We start from the raw sequence: 19,376 nt of genomic DNA, 5'->3' as shown, positions 1-19,376 counted from the left end.
TCTGCTGAGCTTCTGTCTTTCCTCTTGCTTTTCATAACTGACAATGACTACATTTACACCAGGATTTCTTCACTGGTAAAGAAATAACATACAAGTTCCATCACTGTAGTTTGATTATTCTCCACAGAACCATGGCAGGCTGCATCAGTAGAATCATGCTTCTGGTGGTATAACATCTGTCCATAGTAGGACAGCCAGCTGGTACAGTTAGACTGAGTATGGAAGGAATACCAAAATTCACAATGCTGTGCCTGCAGGCTTACAAATAATTACATTAAACTCATCTTCAGCTTTGAGGAATGGTCTTGCAGACTTGACTGGGACAACATGCAGGCTGAAGTGTCAAAAGAGGAGAAACCTTGTCTGAGTTTTGCCACTGGTATCTGTAAGGTCAGGACATCAACCCCAGTGCTTGTAGGACCCCGCTTTTTGTGAAGTGGCAGTGGCATTATGTGTTCTGCTATGGAACAAAAAGAGACATGAATCAAATCCATTTTACACTACTGCTTTAAGGCTGTTTTCCCAGTGGCTATCACGTGTTTGCTGTGGATACCGATACTGATGGAGATTATAGTCCCAACGAGGAAATAGAAGGCTCACAAATGAGCATCTCAAACTGAAACCTATTAAGAGAATTGATACAGGTGAATCTGTAGTCTCCTGCTGATTGTTACAACACTCTCTGGCACCTGCAGTGTGTAACAGGCTGCAGAGCCAGAGGGATGCTGCTCAGAGTGAAGGCTTTGGCCATAATTCACCTGGATGAATTGAAAGATCATTTCAAATCATTAGTAGCCCCCCTGGTGTCAGGGCACACTGACAGTACCTTATTGACCCTTAAGTGCTTTGGGGGTACCTCTCAGCTCGATTTCCTAATCACTGCTACCCATCATATTTTAGGACTGTATGCCTCTTTGGGTCTCATATATAATCCTGTGATTAGAACTCTTTTGGTATTCCGTTATTTGAAGCACTCAGCACCTCAAGCCCAAAAGTGCACGGGTTACACTCCTGCACCTTGCCTGCAGCTCTGGTCAAATGTGAACAATATAAAGCACGAGGAAGAACATTATAACACCGGTAGGACTACAACGGGCACTGAAACACACCACCTCCGCTCTTGGAAACTGGAGCTGCGGCAGCAGGGTGAGAATTGCGTAGAGGGTAAACGCTACTGTAACTCTTCTCGAGGTTTTGGTTTTTCTTTTGAGAGTGGACTTTTCACACACCCCTCTACTTTGCAATTTTCTGTTACTTTTGCTCTCTAATAATTTTATTTTCGGCCGCAGTGCCATTCCGAACCCCACGTCCCACGCCGTGCCTTTGTCCGGCACTCAGCGTCGCTCCATTCCGACCGTCATTTGAATGGAGCGCAGGAAACTGCCGGTAGAACTGAACACAGAATTGAACCGGGGCCTGCCAGCATCCTTCCTAATGGCTTTAAGACTAATTTTGCTCGTTTGACTTTTCAATCTTTTCATTTAATTAATTGCAAAACAACGGCAATGAGATTTCCAAGCTGCTGGGCACCTGTTCGGGAATGGAGCGCAGCCCCACCGAGTGCCGCACCACGCTCCGCCGGGCAGGGCACGCGCAGAGCGGCTGCGATGGAGCGGACGCGCGCACCCCCCCGGGCTCAGCAGCGGCTCCGCCAATGGTGGCGGCGCCGGGAACTCCCGCAGATGGTGTTGGGTGGGGGAGGGGGGAAGAGGCGGGGCATGGCGCGGCTCGCGCAGGGGATTCCCCCGCCGCCCCGCGCGGAACGTTCGTGATTTTTCCCGTGACGTCACGACACGGGAGATCCCGTCGGCTGCCGGCGAGCCCCGCCCCGGGCTCCCGCGGGGTCGAGCGAAGGCTCTCGCGAGGTTTGGGCGCGCGGAGCGTTGCGGCTCGGAGCGGCGCCATTTTGGGAGCGAGACGAGCGGTGTGTGTGTGCGTGCGCGCGTGTGTGTGTATGTGTTTGTGTGTGTGTGTGTCGCTGAAAGCGTGGCGCGTTCGTGTCCGGGGCCCCGCGGCTCTCGGGGCGGACGGCGCGGGACGCCGGGGCAGGGGCGAGCAGCAGGCCTTCGGGGAGGGAAGGAGGAGGAGAAGGAGGAGGAGGCGGCGCGGAGGGGCCGGGGCGGTACTGCCGTCAGGGGCCCGGGGCCGCCCCGCTCCCCCCCTTCCCCCCTTCGCGGGGCCCCGGGGAAGGGGGAGCCCGCTTGCAGGGAGCGCGGGAACGGCGGCCCCACAGAGCTCGTCCCGCCTCCTGCCCGCCACATGGAGGGGGCTGTCCCGAACTGGGCTGAGCCGCGGCCGGGAATCCCCCGCCGCTTCCTCGGGGCCTCGGAATCCCCGCGCGGGGCAGCGCCGCCCCTTCGGGTGTTTCCCGCAGCTCGGTTCGTCCCCAATAAAATGAGGAATGCCCCTTCCTTCTGAGTTGGCGTCTGCTTCTCAGAGCGGAGGAGATGCCCGCGCCTCGCAGAAGGGCGGCGAAACGTTAGTGCTGCTGCGCGCTCCGGTAAATGAACGCCCCCGGACCCTGCGCGGTGCGAGTGCCACGCTCAGCGCTCCGAGCTCGGGTTCTGCCGCTCACTGCGGTGGAGGTTCAGATGCTGTGTCTTTGCAGCGCCGGTTCTGATTCCGGAATGGAACAGTCATGACTCTGGTTCTATTTCCCGTAGGCAGTTTGCGTTACGGAGAGCCCTAGGTGTCGGAGCCTTTTGCCTCGGCTGTTGGTGTTGGAGGAGGAAGAGCGGTGGGAGCCGATCTGCCGCACCCTCTTCCTTTCAAAGCGGAGAAACACCAGGTGCTGTTGGAGATTACTTGTCGGAGTGTTTCTTCCTGAACAGGCTTCAGAAGCAGTCAGCAGACGGCACAGAAGCGATTGGGAGTTTCAGGTCTGAGCGTTCACTGGAAGTGCAGAGGATCTCGCCCTCGGACGCCTTTGTGCACGTGGCATGGATACACGGCTGAGTTTATCGAGTTTGGAATGCTTTTGCAATCCAAATAAGGTGCTTTCGGGTTTTTAGGCACTCTTCTGAGTACCGCTCTGTCTGTGTTGCAGACATAACCGGAGTTGTAGACTGTCTCCAGGTCAGATGCAGCCTGAGTCACTGTGTAGAGTCACTGTTACTGAAAACTTTCATGGCAGTTATTCTTAGCCTTACGTTGTTTTTTAGATTTGTCGTTTTGCAGTGCGACCTATTTTCTAAATGAAGAGTCTAACAGAAATCTGTTCATTCTTTTTTATTTTATTCAGTATTTTGGGAAAATGTTGTTGCCAGTAAGCAATATGGCGATATCTAGATAGCTGTTGTTTACTGATGCTTCTGGTACCTGGAATGAAGATGAGTTCCTCGGTTCAGATGTGAAATTTGGATTTTCAGCTTTACAGTTTGTGACATAAAAAGTGTATTTTATTTGGAGCTGATGGTTCTTACAGTGATACGTTCATGGAATAGACGAGAGAAAGCTTTCAGAGGAAAAAACAAACTTTTTAAGTGAAAGACTTGGTAGATTTTGAAATCTGTAAGCAAGAAGGATGGGTAGCTGACTCCTGTGAGGACAAATCTATGTCAAACAGCTACGAATGTAGTATCAACAAGAACTTGGGATATTATCTCAAGAAAAACAAACTGGAAAAATACAAATAACGTGGAGCTAACACCTTGTGCGGTCCTCTTGGATTAGGCAAGTATTGTGTTTGTAAATCAATTTACATTTAACAACACTGTTAAACATTGTACTGGTGTTTGTTCAATTGTCTGGAGGTTGTAGTTATGTTTTGTGTTGTTCTTTTTAAATGTTGAAAATGAGCTAGCAGGGTCTAGTTTTTATTTGCCGTTTTTGATGGTTATTAGGATGGCTTTAAGGATTTGAAGAATATATGCCCTACTACTCCAAGAGCAATTTGTAAATAGTGTGATTTTTTCCTTTTTTCTTTTTTTTTTCTGTGAGATTTAAAAATATGTCCTTCTGGACAGAATCTGTAAATAATTTTTCCCCTCCTAAACTTGCAAACAAGCTATTACACTTTTTGAACGAATCTGCTGGTTAGCTTGTCTTCCTGTTTTCTTTAAACATGTTTTCAGCATGAAGGTAGTGATAATGTAGCTTTGCTTTTTTGATAGCTTTCTGCTGTTCTTTGTTATGTATGGAAGCCAACTGTTTATTACCAGAATATAATTTACTACCTATGCAATCCTGTGTTTTAATGTATTGTTATGTTAAAGTTGCATTCAGAGTAATTTTCTATTCTGTAGTGGGAATGAGTCTGATTTGAAACTATACCATAACAATGAAAGTAAACCCTCTTTGGAAAGGGTTCAAAAGCAAGGCATATTGGCTAGCTACCAAATCATGTTACTGTTAGATGTTCTGCTCCCCCTTTAGTAGTTAAATGATTCTGAATGTGGATGCAGTTTAAGTGTGAAAATTAATATATATGTTATAATGTTTTATTTGCAGGTTTGAGTTCGGCTGAATTGATATCACTTAAAAGAAAACTAAGATGGACAGAACAACTTAATTCAAAAGTTAGTGGTAATTTTACTAAATAAAACTCCTTTTTTCTTCCTTAGTTAATCATAAAGCTTAAAATAATTAAAGCATTAATAATGTATAAACTCAGTGTTTGGTAAAGGTGACAGATTTATTGTAGTCATCAGCTTTTCAAAAATTGGCCTCAGCTTCTGCAGTACTGAAATATTACTAATACTGATCTAATTATAAAATTTGTCTCTGTAAGGGCGTTTCAAAGGTGTTTGGGAAGATGGCATGTAGAGAAGTAATTTTAAGCTTGGGAAGCTGTGTAAGGATTGTCAAATTTATTTATTTTTCCTGTGGCTTTTTATTTTGACTACAAATGAAAGATTTGCATCAGAACAGTTTTCTCAGTATCACTGAAGCAGTTCAATTTCTGTGTGGTGTCTTCTGGGTGTCCAAAAGTTGTTTGAGCTTCAGCATTTTATGTTTTGTTTTGAATGGTCTTGCTGCTGATTTTTTTTTTTTTAACTTATATCTCAGTTTTGCTGTTTTGAAAATATGTAAACTGTGGAAGATGAATAGGAATATTTTTCAGTAATCTCTTGTGGCTGTGGCTTGGGGCTTTTCTGCAGTGAGTCTTTCAGTGTGGCTGGAGATTGAGAGAAAAAATTGAGCCACATGTAAAGGATCCAAACCAACAGAGAAGGATTTTTTTCATTCTTTCAGTTGAAGTAGTGTGTGTTTGGTTTGAAACTGTTTGGTGAAGGGAAGGAATTCAGGCTTAAGAGGCCATTTCATTATATTTTGTCTATTATATACCCACAAGCATAGCCATACAAGTACTTAAGTAATATAAAAAAATATTTATTTTTCAAGCCATTAATTTTTAGTGCTTTGATAAACCTTTTAAGTGGGGAGTCTCACTGAAGTTAAAAAACTGCATCTTCCAAACTCTTAGTGTTTAGAATCACAGCTTTTATCCAGTGTCTCTATTCTGGATGTTTTGGAGATAAGGCTTTTTAGCTTTATCCTCTCCACATCTTTCTGGCTTCTGATGGGGCTGTTTTCTTTTTCACAGTGTTAATGCTTGTCTGGTTGGTCTGATTTGCTTGATTTGCTTGCATATGTATTTGAAATAAATTCATGTGTGCTTCATTGGCTATGCCCTTGTACCCTGAACTAAATTCCTATGAGTGCATGGAAAGAGTTCTTCCCATATTGTGTTGGCTTATGATGGCCGAGGCATGTGTTGGTGGTATGGCAGGAGTGGTTGAACCTTCTGGCTGATAATTCTGTTACATTTTGTTGCTGTGTGAGAGATGGCAGCAGAGGGGTGGTCTGACAGTTTGGCATCTGATATGGGAACAGGTATGAAGCTAAGTGTTTTGTTGAATTCCTATGTATGGAAAAATGGCTTCCATTGACATTCACCAACACTGTACATTGATGGAGCCCCAACAGTGGATGTGAGCATAGTGAGGCAGTGGGTGATGTGTGTTAGCAGTGCTGACAGTGGTTGTGTCCAGTGGTGCAGATTCTCATGAGGGTAGCATGCAGGCTCGTTTTCATGGCTGGTGAAAGCACATAGCTAATGGTGGTGACTGTTTCGTAGCAAAGAATTTGCTCCATCAAGCAGTGTTACTGTGCTTTTTGTATCTGTTGTAGCTTAGGAGGCTTTACTTTCAGAGTGACCTGTGTAGCTGCGTGAGGCCCGCTGGGGAGACGATATGTGGCATGCTGGTCCACTTCAATACCTTCTTTAGGCTATTGTTTGTATAGTTCTGACAGTCTAATAAGTAGTTTGCAGGCAAATAAGAAGATCTTTGTTCCAGGGAGATTATGCTTTGAGCCTTGATGTAAACATAACTTTTGTACTAGAATAATTCTAAGCAGTTTGTCTTTTTTATTCTGATAGAATCCTAAAATGTGTTGGCTTCTATTGATGTTTTTTTGTCAGCAGTGGAGGCTGCTCTGCTGTGTGGAAGAAATACTTCTGGTGTAAGCTTTGAAGTATAAGCAGGGTTGAAACTTGCAGCAACACAAGTGGAATTAAATCAGTAAAATGTTATAGGAAAATTGTGCAGATAATGTTCTTTTTTGGTACGGTTCAAGGTAATGCACTTAAAAACAAAAACAATTCCTTTTTCCTGCTGCCCACTTGTACTGGGTTTCTTCTGTTTAAACCATGTGGATAAAGCAGTTTAATGGTGATCAGGGACTTCTGGGGGAGGAGCTTTTGTTTTTTCTAGTGATGAGGGTAGAATTTCTCCTGCAAGAACAACTATTTGCTGGCCTGATTAAAAATGAGTTTGAATGAGGCTTGATAGGATTTTTGTTTTTTTATTGCTGTGTTTCTAAGCAGTAATGTTACACAGTGACTGGTGATAAAGGTGTATGTGGTGCTATCAGTTTTTTCAGTCGTTTCCTTTATTTACTGAAATATATAGGATTGGTTTTTGGCTTTATTTTGCCAAATGTTTTAAAACTGCCCTCTTTTGCATCTTTTTCTACTTGTTGTGAAGACTCCAAAATGGGAAACTGTTCCCAGTGATTTTGTTACGTTTTATGTACTGTACTGAAGGGTGATGTTACTGCTTTAATCCTTCCACTTTTAGACTTTGAACATTCCAGAGGGCAAGCGATCAGTGCTTACTTGGATTTTCACTAAATAGTAGTTCAGGAATAGAATTTCAAGTAAAAAGAGCCTGTCAGTAATTTCAAGTAAAAAGAGCCTGTCAGTAATAATAAAATCTCCAAATAAGGAATTTATTCTGTGCGATGGTATAAGTGATGTATATTGGGATAGGTGGGTGGTTGGACTGGATTCTCTTAAAGGTCTTTTCCAATCCAAATGATTCTATGATTCTCTCTCTATATATTTAATTTATATAATTTGTTACAGTCCAAGAAGGAAAAGCTGCTTTGGATAAAAAAAAGGTGAAGAAGTTATTCTCATCTTTCTCATAAACTTGCTGTTTCTAAAATGCCTATAAGATAGTTGGATTTTTGTGATACTAATGCGTGAGATGCAGGAGTGATCTAAATCCTGTTGCTTGCAAACCGTATCTATAAACAAAAAGAGGGCTGAACGATAGGCAGCAGTCCTTGTGATTTTTAAAACACTGGTCTTTCAGGAAGTCTACTGACCTAAATGCTTATGCAAAACAAAGGAGGCAAGTGCTCTTTTTTTGAGTCATGCTCATATAGGATCTTGAGCCATAAGTAGAAGTGAAGGTGTGTTTTTCTTGTTTTCCAGTTTGTTTTTGCTAAGTCATTGTAGTATTTGGTCTTAGAGCTGTATCTTTACCAGAGAATGTGTTAACTTAAATGTTGAAAAAAAAATAGTAGAATCATGGGATATCCTGAGTTGCAAAGGACCCACAGGGATCACTGAGTCTTCCCTGTGCTCCACAAAGGGATCAGCAGTAATCCAAACCCTATGCCTGAGACTACTGTCCAGACTCTCCTTGAACTCCGTCAGCTGGACCCTGTTCCAGGTCTGACCACCCTCTGGTGCAAGACCCATCCTTAACTCCCACCTGATCCTCAGTGGCACATCTTCATGCTGTTCCCTTTTGCTGTGACAGAGAGCAGAGCTCAGCACTGCCCTCTTCTCCCTGTGAGGAGCTGCAGCTGCCGTGAGGTCTCCCATCAGTTCCTCTGCTCTGGACTGAACAAACCAAGGAGCCTTTGGCCACTCCTTGCACACCTTGCTCTCTAGGATCCTTCAGTATCTTTGTAGTCCTTCTTTGGACACTTTCTAATAGCTGTATGTCCTGTGCACAGTGCTTGAGGTGAGGCTGTACCAGCTCTGAGCAGAGTGGTGCAGCCCCTCCCCTCTCCTGGCAGTGCTGGGCCTGGGGCACCCCGCAGGGTATGGGTAGCCCTTTGGGCTGCCAGAGCACGCTGCTGACTCAGGTTCAGCTTGTCACTTTCAACTCGAAAAAACTTTCAACTCCCTTTCTGTGGGGCTGCTGTCCAGTCTCTCATCCCTAGTCTCTATGTACATCCAGAGCTGCCCTGTCTCTGGTGCTGACTCTTGACACTTCCTTTCTTTGATATTTGTGGAGTTGGTCATTGCCCAACCCTTCAACTTATCAGAATCTCTGCCATCAAGTGAGTCTCCAGCTCCTGGGTTCAGGGTTGTCTGTGTACTTCCAGAGTTTGATACTAAAAGTCATTGATGAAATCACTAAAAAGAACTGGCCCTAAAATGATGCCTTAGGGAACGCCACTAGAGACTGGCTGCCTGCCTTATGTAACCTCATTTACTATAACTGCTTAAGCCCAATCCATCTGCTTATTTGTCCATCACGTTATGTTTCTGTCTAGACATATGCTTGTCTTTTTGTCTGTAAGATTTCTGTGAGAAACAGTGTGGTCTGATTGATGCACCTTAAAAAAATCTCATACCTTGGCATGTCATTGTACTTCTGAAGGTGTTCAAATCTGATTAAGTACTTAATCACATTATTGGCACAGTAAACCTTAGTTTTCATTCTTCTTTTAGAGACAAGGCAAGAAGGTATATTGAGAAACAAAACATAATTGTTTTAGTACCAGAATTCTCATTGGAATAGTTCTGTACTGGATGGTAGGGACAGTGAAATCAAATGGACACTGTAGTTACTTCACAGTAATACGATTGAAAAAGGGGAAACCTTGGTTAGGTTGTTTAGAAATTCTGAATATTTGTTGATCCAGTGTCAGAGAAGACCTTTAAAGGTTCTGTGATTCCCTTCACTTTCATGAGGTGTGAGTCTCCAATGATAAATTTTAGACAGTGAAAGAACGTAGGAGAACTGTTATATCTCAAAGCTGTTAGTAAATTATCTTAGGTCTCTGAAGTCTGTTCTGTGTTGAAGTGCAGAATAGGGTGGCTTGACACCCCCCACTTTGCTTTTAAAATGTTTTAAGCTTAATTGTGAAGCTTGCTCTGTTACAGCTGTAGCTGCGCATCTTCAGAGAGAGAAAATAAGTAAATAATCTTTTGTTGAAATAGTTGTGCTTTTTTAGCAATTTGCAGTAAGTAGAAATGTTTCAGTTTCCAAAAACTACAAAGCTTTAGTTGTGGTTTGAATATTAATTTATCTTGTTAGCATACAGATTTTGGATAGCAGAGTAACTAGTGTTAGCTTGTTTTGCTTTGTTCAAACTTAATGAAAGTGTAAGGAAGTTCTCCCATAATTTTATTCCCCTTTTCAAGAGACAGCTTAAGAGGTATAAAGTTTATTTTGAGCTTACATTTGTTTGCCTTCAAAAGTAGCACTACTTTTGCCTACAGATAGCAGAGAAGGATACATTATCACAAACAATTTTGAGTTAAAATGAACTTTTGTGGCACAAAGAAGAATTTCTGATATATTTAAATTGCCTGCTAAATTGAGAAAAATCCTTAATATTTATTTCTCTTAATGGATTAGAGAGACTTCGTTATCAGGTGATTAGGACTTGAGAATGTAGTATTTTTGCTTAAAAAGATTTTGTAGCTGTTTTATGGCAGATACTTTGTCAGGTAGTGTAAATGTTTCAAGCAACACTAAGGTCGGAGAACTATAGGGTCAGTTTATTTTGTAGCTTGGTTATTTCCGAGTTGTTTTATTTTAGGCAAGCACTTTACCTGCTGGTTTTCCAGAAAGCTCTTTGACCTTGGAAAAATAACTTGTTTTGTTGGAACGCAGTGAAGTGTAATTGGTACTTGACATCTCTGATAGCATGAGCATTGTTTTGATTCCATGGTAGAGAATTGTATCTGTCTTCTCCCTTCCATTCTCTTGTTGCTGATCACTCTTTTGTATCACGCAGGCTTGCTTATTGTATATGCTTGGCTTACCTTCCTGACTCAGTAAGAAAGATTTAATAAAGTTGCTGTACCTTATTACTGAGAAAGCAGAGCAGCAGCGGTAGCAACAAGCGTGAGACACTGAATAGTACTTCACAATATATTTTAATGCTGGTGGCTTATAACCTACTTTTACACCATTTATAATTATACTGATATTACTATGATAAAGTGAGGGTGGTTTGTCAAAGAAGTTTGTAGATGAAGGGAGGACTTAAGGGTCCCACACAGTTTGTGGTGTGCTGTACTTAAGGCAATAGTAATTAAAAAGCAATAATAATAAAAGGCAGCATGTAGGAGATCATAAAGCATATGCTACTGAGATACACGTGCATGATAACTAGGTTTTTTGAAGACTAGGTATATATGTGCTCATAACATTTATTGGTTCATGGATTTCTGTATGCAGATCAACAGACTGAAGTTGTAAAATAGTCTTCAAGGAATGTTAAAAAATTTGAAGTTGTCTTCCTTCAAATCGGACTTCAGGAAATTGTGGCTGAAAGCTTCCTTTTTTGTTGTTTTTGTTGTAATTTTACTATCTCATTTCACAGTCTTCAAGCATTCCTTCCTGCCTATTTGACTTTATAATGCGTTTTGTTTTAATCTTGTAGCAATTTCTGAAATACTTTGTGTCACCAAAAGTTTCCTGTAAAATACTGATATTATGCACAGAGCCTGAGAAGTATAAACACTAATTTTTTTTCCTTTGATTTGGTGTATAGTGAATTAGTTGTAAGCTGCCAGGTTTTTCCCTTAACTTTTAACATTATTTTAGAAAACGATTCTCCTATAAAGTTGGTACTACTTAAGTGGGCTGTGTTTCATGTGATAATTAAAAAGCATTGTCTTTCAGTAAATCATATTCTTAAATTCTGGATCTTTGGGCTATTTTGCAGTCATTTTTGCCAGCTTTTGCTGTACTACAGGGATATCACTGTGTTTATCTGGCTTATTATGTGAGGACTTTACTAAAAAGCTAAACTGTCTTTTTATGGTAAAGTTGTTATAGACTCAAATGTTTCTCACCAACAATGACATAACCTATTTTCTATATTCAACGGAAGAGAAATGTTCTTGCTTTGTGGGTTGAAGAGTCCTTTTGCAAGCCGGATTTCCTTCAAGCAGGATCTCTTCAGTGCCAGTGGGGTGGCCTATGTTTCTGCTTGCTAAATACTAGTTAGACAGGTTAAACAGTGTGCTCTTAAAATTGGGTGGGGATGGTTTGTGATCTCATGCCCTTGTCATTAAAGTTCTGCTGAAGTTTTTTCTCTGACTTCAGTAGAGAAGAATAAGGTAGGAGAAAACCTAAAGTGGTCTTAAAGATTCACAGAACTCCATGAGGACTGACTGGGTGTACCCACAAGTACTGAGGGAGCTGCAAGGCCCTTTAATGATGTGATGGGAGAGGTTCTAGAAGTGAGCAACGTTAATCCTCTCATCAGAAGTAGGATCCAGGGAACTGCAAGCTGGTCAGCCCCTCTTCAGCACAGAGGAAGATGGAAATATTTTACACTATGATTTGCTTTATCAAATGCACAACTGACTGGGAGCAATCAGCATGAATTTATGAAGGGAAAATCACATTTAACAAAGCTAATAGCTTTGACAGGGTGACCAGTTTGGTGGGCAAAAGGAGAGTAATGGATTTTGTTTATGGCTTTTGAGAGAGTGTCTTCTGTGACATCCTCAAAGAGAGGCAGATGAAGTATGTGCTAGGTAAGTGAATAATCAAGAGTATCCAAAAACAGGCTGAATGGGTAAGCCCATCCCATCAGGGTTGTGATCAGTGGCATGAGGTCCATTTGAAAGAATTTATTAGCGTTATACCTCAGTGTTCAGTTCTGGTGCCAGTAATCCCTTAACACATGACATGATGATGAGGTAGAGCTTTGTATCATCAGCAGATTTGCAGATGATACAAAACTGGGAGGAGTGGCTGTTAAATTAGGTGTTTGGGCTGGCTGGAGAACTGGAGAAAGAGGAACCTCAAGGGGCTTAGTGAAGGGAAAATGCATGGTGCTTCTTGAGGGGAGGAGTAGCCATGTGTACTGATAGGTGCTGGGGGCTGACAGTTTGTTAAGGAATTCGGGATATGGGTGCCCTGGTGGACAACCAGGTGGTGAACATTAGTAGCCAGCAGTGCTTCCTCATGAAAGAAGAAGGCCAACAGCCCAGTGGGCTTCATTAGAGAGGAGTTCTCAGTGGATCAATGGAGGTGTGTTTAGTGTTGGTGGGGCCACGTAGAAGGTATGGTGTACAGTTCTGGGCTCCCCAGTGCAAGGACACAGACTTATTGGAGGACTCTAAAGAAGAGTTCATGAAGGGATTCATGTGTCTTTCACATGAGGAGAGGCTGAGGGAGCTGTGACTATTCAGCCTGGAGAAGGGAGGCTCACGGGGATCTTATCCATATGTGTAGTACTCAGAGGGAGAGAATGAAGAAAGGGCAACTAGATCTCAGTAGGGATTTGACAGAACAGGGGACAGTGAGGACAGGTAAACATGAGAAATTCAATCTGACCACAAGTAAAAACTTGAACTGCAAAGGTGGCCAAACACTGCAATAGAGTGCACAGAAAGGTGGTCTTAGATTTGGTGGATGGGTATATTCTAAATCAAAATGGACATATTCCTGTTGTGGATGATTAGTGAAAATTAATGTTGCAGGATAAAACATTTTGATATTAGAAGGAAGTGCAGCTCGATCCATCAGCACTGTGTGACGTGATTTAATTTTTTAGAAAATACTTCCTAGATTCAGAACTTTTAAGCTGTTAAATTCATGTTTTCCATTCAAAATTTTGTGAAGATGAAAGTATTAAGAGAGATCTACCTCGGTTAAACAGGATGGACTGGAAGGTTGTGCTTTTTGTTGGGACAGTCATGGGTGTGGACCTGGGAAAACAAAAAGTAGCGTTAAGTGTTCTAAAAGCTTAGTTCCCATGAGTCATAGTATTTATAGTTAATTGTATTAAAAATGTGGTACTGTGCATCATGTTTTGTTAGAGCTATGTAAACCATTCAAAAATGAAAATAGTTTCAAAAACTCCAAGCAGTTCAAGTATTATTTTCCAGTCTTTTCAGGATTCTGTGGTTTAACAATCATGGTTATTTTTTCCCTTATTTAGCCTGTTTATAGAAAACAAAAGATAAGCAGGATATCTGCTGCAAAGCAATCAAAGGGTGCTCCAATTACAACTGCTTCCCCTGCTCATTGCCCATCCACTTATGCAGCCAGTGCTTGAGAGGAATTTTCATGGGAGCCACTCATCCAACTCCTGAAGTGTATCATGCACTTCCAGAGATGCCATTTAGCTGTTTTTGATGTTGTGTAATTAGGCAAATGGAGCGAAGAGGATTTCTTCTAGCTTCATTTCCACTCAGCAGATATTTGTGGTACCAGGAATTCTGAATAAAGGATTATCTTTATAGTAGAGATGGAGTGATGATTCAAATTAATTTGTGTGTAGCCAGCTCTTCCAGACCTCAGTCTCCTTTGCTGTCTTGATATTTTTAAGGCCAAGTTGGCAACTATTGTAAAAGAAATTATTTTTCTAGAGTGTTAGCAGGTATAGTGCTAGACAATATGCATTTCTAGCACGTGGAGAAATTCAGGCTATGTCATAAAAGTTTCAGTGTTTGGAGACTTGCATTTGTACTTCAAAGCTTTGTTTAAATTGCTTGCAGCCTTTTATAGATGCCTGGTATGTCAGACTGTACTGGGCCTGACTTCATGACTTTTCCTTTTGCTCCATGGCTTTTGCTGGTACAACTGATTTCTGTTTTATTGCTGCAGCTCAGTGAGTTTGTAAATCCACCCAGTTCTGCACGTAGTGACTATATGATTACTCTGTGCTACGTGTTTGCATTGTATTCCCATTTTTGATGTATTGTATGGGGATACAAGCTGGACTAGCATGTTCTTACTGGGGTTTTGCACTATGCTTAGTCTTTAATGTTCTTATGCTTCATAGTTAGAACCTTCATAGTTAGAACCATAGTTAGAACCTATTTTGCCCATTTGCCTGCTTGTTTAGTGGCATCGTTCAGGAATGAAGGAATGAAAAGTCTCTAACTGACATAGTTTTGGTGGCGGGAGTCTCTAATTAGGACAAGTGGTATAAGAATGAGTAAGCATTCCATGTGGTTTTTTTTTTTTTCCATCAGTGTAAGGGAAAAAATATATTGCTTTTCTTTCAATTGCAAGAAATGAAACAAATTTTGTTAAAATATGAGAACCTGTGTTAAACATGAGGTGCTTGTTTTAGATAGTTTGTTCAACTGGATCCCTGTGGTATGTATGTTTTGTGTTCCTGTTCTGTGTTGTTCTGTTTTGTGTTCCTGTTGACTGCTTGGAAGTTTTTAGATAACAAGCAAGCTTGGGAAGCAAAATTTAAACATTAGTTATTTTTGCTATTGGATAGTTTTTCTCAGTAATACAGAATTAAGAGTTCCATGTAATGTGAAAATTGTAAGTAGAGTGAGGCTCAATGAGGTACTTTATACATTAATCTGAAAGTTCATGAATATAAGCTGTCCTTTGCTTTTGTGTCATGATGAACTCTGCTATTGCTGAAAGGGGAAAAAAAAAAACCCGTTTCATATGCTAGTTGCAGTCTCCTGTTTTCACATATAGGAGGTTTATTTTTTAAATACTGCTGATTTGAAATGGCATTTTCAGAGGGGAGATGGGAAAAGCTTTCTGCTTCATTGTGATCACCACCTAAGAAAGGAAAAATTGGCTTAATTATTACCAGGGTATATTTATGTCCATGCATTGTGTAATTATACAGTTTAGCATATAACAGTTATTAGTGTCTGACTTAAAAGCTTGATGGAAATGGGAGGATTTAAATGTTTATCTGAATCGTCCTGTTTTTGCTGATCTTCAAAACTTCATTTCCACACTAAATTTATCATGAGTGTTCTCTCTTGCATTCTTATTATGTTTTGGAATAAAACACCTTTTTTCTCTGTGGAATTTACTCCTGTAGATGTTTACGACCAAATGTGTCTTACGTCCCTGTTTTATGAGGCAAAGAAAGCCTCACTGTGGAGACTTGTCTTGTCTGTGATGACTGTATCTTGTTCTGTGATTAAAACCACTCCCCCCCAAAAAGCAAAAAAAACCAAAAATAAATAAACCAGTAGTTTATAGAAGACTGACTGTACTGTTTAAGATTTGATTTCTTCATTTAATTTGGTAAGCACAAGCTAATGATAGCTTTTCAGCTCCATTGTTTTTTGTTATTCTTTTCTTTCCTTCCCTAATTCAGAGTCATAATAGTTGACTCCAGGTGGTTTGGTTTTATTTAGCCTTCTCGCTGAAGTCTTCGCTTCTGATTTGTGCAGTTGCTTTTCTCAATGTGCGTTGCCTCTTCTTCTTGATGGAGGTAGTATTTTATGCTTTCCTGAGTACTGATAAAAGACCAATCAGTTTTCCTAAGAAGTATATATTTCTAACTATTTTAAAACTAGAGAAAAATACTTTGTTACAAAAGGACCCTGTCAACTGTGAAACAAACAAACAAAAGCATTTAAAAAAAGGCACATATAAACAAAAAACAGCAAAGGAAACCTACTTCATCTTGTTTGGATATTCGTAGTTTATGCTGCATACGGTTTGCTCATTTCAGCTGCTCGCATCGCTCAGATTGGAGGGCTGTGTTAACTTAATGACAAGTTTCTTCAACTATACATCATTTGGAGCTAACTGTTCACTGTTGTTTGGCATTCACTGCCTTATTGCTGAATAATCAGACTTCATATATGTGTTGAAATAAAGCTTTATGAGATCTGGAATCCAAATTTATGGGCTGCCTATGGAAGGTTTTTTTTTTTCTGAAGTCACTATGTGGTGTTTGACATCAGAAACTGTTGCTGACATGAGACTAGATATTTGGAGCTGTCTGATTAAAGAAACTTAAGTGCATTTGAAAGTTAGTAGTATAATGATAACAGTATTTCAGTATTTCTTTCTTTTTAAAATTATTCAGATCTGCATTGGTGATAGTCAACCTAAGCCAAGTTAGCTTTCATAATACTTCTGTTAATAGCAGTATTATATTGAGTTTGTGCTACTAGGAAATAGTGAATTCATCACTGACCAATTTTAGCTTAATTTTTCCTTAACTAGAGAACTTCTGAAAGCAGTGGAATCACTGTGTTCACATCTGTGGAGCTTATCTCAGTACATTTGCTGTCTGCTTTAAAGTTGCATGTACAACTTTTGCCAGCGCAGATGAACAGTGGTCGATCTGCTGCGGGATGTGTACATGTAAAGAAAGGGCTTGCTATTTAGAGTTCTTCATTGTCTGTCAGTGAAATTAAGGTAGATTCGTCTTCAGGTATTTTTAGTGATAACTGCAATAATGAAATAGGCAGTACAAATTTGAATGGGGTTGCAACTACTGTGAAGGGTATAGAATACAGAAATAACTCTGACCACGGGGAATAGATTAAGTTGTAATGGATTTGAATAGCAGCAAAAAAAAAAAAAAAAAAACAAAACCCTAAACTGAAGTCGTGTCTTATCTTGTAAAAGAATCCTTTTAAGTATTGCAAGAGCATCTCAGTACTGGGACATGTTACAGAAGAAGGTGTTAATCTCTCTCAGTTGTTGGTTTAACCAAAGTTGAAAGCAACCTAAAATCAAATTTTGTTTGGTAACCTAAGTGATTATAAATCATATAATCACAGAATGTCTTAGATTGGGGGGATCTGAAAGACCATCCTGTTCCAATCCTCCTGCCATGGCAAGATTGCCATCTGCTAGATCAGGCTGCCCAGGGATCATCAGCATGGCCTTGAACGTAGCCGGGGATGGGGAATCCACAGCTTCTCTGGGCAGCTGTGTGAGTGCCTCACCACTCTGTGTAAATAATTTTTTTGTAACATCTATCTTTAACGTCCTCTCTGTTAGTTTAAAGCCATTCCACTTTGTCTTGTCACTGTCAGACCATGTGAAAAGTCAGTCCTCCTCCTGTTTGCAGTATCCCTCCAAATACTGGAGGGCCATAGTGAGATTCCCCTGGAGCCTTCTTTTCTCCAAGCTGAACAAACCCAGCTCCCTCAGCCTTTCTCATAGGAGAGGAGCTGCTGCCTTCTGATCATCTTTGTGTCCCTCCTCTGACCTCCCCCAGCAGCCCCACTTATTTCTTGTGCTTTGGGCCCCAGGCCTGAATGTGGTATTTCAGGTATGGCCTTACATGGGGAGAGTAGAGAGGGACAGTCACCTTCCTCACTTCTGGCCACCACTCTTCTCATGCAGCCTAGGATACTGTTGGCCTTCTGTGCTGCAGATACACACTGTTGTCTCATGTCAAGCTTTTTATTTGCCGGGGATCCCAAGTCATTCTCCATAGGGCTGCCCTAAATGGTTTAAGCATGCCAAATTCTACCTGAAGCATCAGAGTAGTATTTCTGGCCTTCCATTCACTCTTTGTTTTCAGCTTACTAGAAATACCTTCTTGAAAATGAAGAGTATCCTAAAGCTACTGAATATTTGTTTGATTGTCTAAACAGAGGTCCTGCTTGTAATGAAAGGGTGATTGTCAAAGCTGGGTAGTTAGGAATGTTGCCAAATTCAGTGCAAACACTTTTCATGGCAGTTGAATAAGTGTTCGACATATGCTATTTTTTCTAAAACAGTTGCAGTAGTTTATTAAGAAATAACGTTAGTGCCCATGCCTAATGTCTGATTCACCAAAAATTCAGCAATACTTTCTGCATCTTTTCATATGTGTATATTGGTTTGTACTGAATATATTCTTATTTTTTAGTTTTCTTGGACTGAAAAGTATTTTGCAGTTTCAGTGATCTTCCAGCACTAATACCTCATTTTACTTTTTAAAGATTTCTCAATTCTGCACATTGGAGTGAGAAGTTGTATCTGAGGGAAGAAAGGAGAAATTTTTTTTCTTAGTCTGTTCACATTTAGTTTGCTAAATGTGCATCTCCTACCTTGTTTTGTCTCTTAAAACATGCACACTATTTATTTTCTGTGTGGTTACCAATCATAATTAATCAGTACAAGTTGGCTAAAAAAGAGAAACCATTTTTTGTAGTGGTTCTGTGACTCAGAACTTCATTATTTTGTAGTCTGACATAATTGGCTATTTAGAAAATTTTTATGGAATTTCTGTTGGGGTTAATTTAGAAGAGCATGTTGGAGGGCTTCAGTACACCAGTCCAAGATGAGTTAAATGGGTGACACATACTTTTAAACTTGTTTTTATTGTATTCTAGTTGATTTGGTGCTTCCTGCTTTATAATTTAACTCCGGTATTGTGGGATCATAGAATCACAAAGGTTGGAAAAGTCCTCCAAGATCATCCAGTCCAACTGTCCTGTCAGCTGTATTTTTTACTAAACCAGTTCACTCAGTACAACATCAAATGTTTCTTGAACGTAGTTACTTAAAAAAAGGTTAGTATGAACTCATGACAGAAAAAAATCAGCAACTCAACTTTGTGCTTAAACACTTTGAAATCTGCTAAGCTTCCTTTTAGATGCTGGAACGCTCTCATTTTTCATTGGAAGTCTGAAATTGCTCATTTCAGGCCAGAATGTACCAGTAGTTGTTGATTATTATCAGTTATGTAGTTCAGATTCCACAGCTTTTACTACAGCTTATTCAAATTACAGCAGGTTTTTGCTTGAAGTATACACATCTGTGCATACTGATCTGCACTTTCTTGTGTGGTGACATGGAATACTCTACACAGTACCTTGCCTCTCCCTATAATATGCATTTAGATGTTAATTGTTTTTACTAGCTGAATTTCTAACAGTGCATCTATCATAGTTAAATTGTATTTTAATAATTGACAGTTGTACAGTATCTAGCTGCAGGTTCATTTAACCTTATAATCCAGTCAGCGTTTCATCCATTTCTTTCAGTGCTATAGTTGAGCTTTAAGTGTTGTTGTTTGTATTGTATTCTTTTACGTACTGGGAGATATTTTTTTGCTTGTGAGTAGGAAAAGTACTCTTGGGCTTTGCCTTAAGCCATTATCAGATCTTGTCCATTTTGGACTAGAAAATTTTACTGGATTTTAACAGT

At 40.6% G+C, this 19,376-nt stretch overlaps 1 protein-coding gene across 1 annotated transcript in view; it reads left to right on the top strand.

Moving 5' to 3' along the window:
- Positions 1-1,836: 1,836 nt before the first annotated feature.
- GPBP1 (GC-rich promoter binding protein 1) overlaps positions 1,837-19,376 on the top strand; it is a 39,666-nt gene continuing 22,126 nt past the window's right edge. The window contains exons 1-3 of the mRNA XM_065739880.1: positions 1,837-1,924; positions 2,664-3,672; positions 4,450-4,517. The gene's annotated coding sequence lies outside the window, so the exon portion shown is untranslated. The remainder of the gene's footprint in view (positions 1,925-2,663; positions 3,673-4,449; positions 4,518-19,376) is intronic.

Source organism: Cyrtonyx montezumae, unplaced genomic scaffold (genome assembly GCF_038088225.1).
Source record: "Cyrtonyx montezumae isolate F1298 unplaced genomic scaffold, pur_monq_1.0 scaffold_25, whole genome shotgun sequence".
Classification (NCBI taxonomy): Eukaryota; Metazoa; Chordata; class Aves; order Galliformes; family Odontophoridae; genus Cyrtonyx; species Cyrtonyx montezumae.
This window is presented reverse-complemented; position numbering and strand designations above follow the sequence as displayed.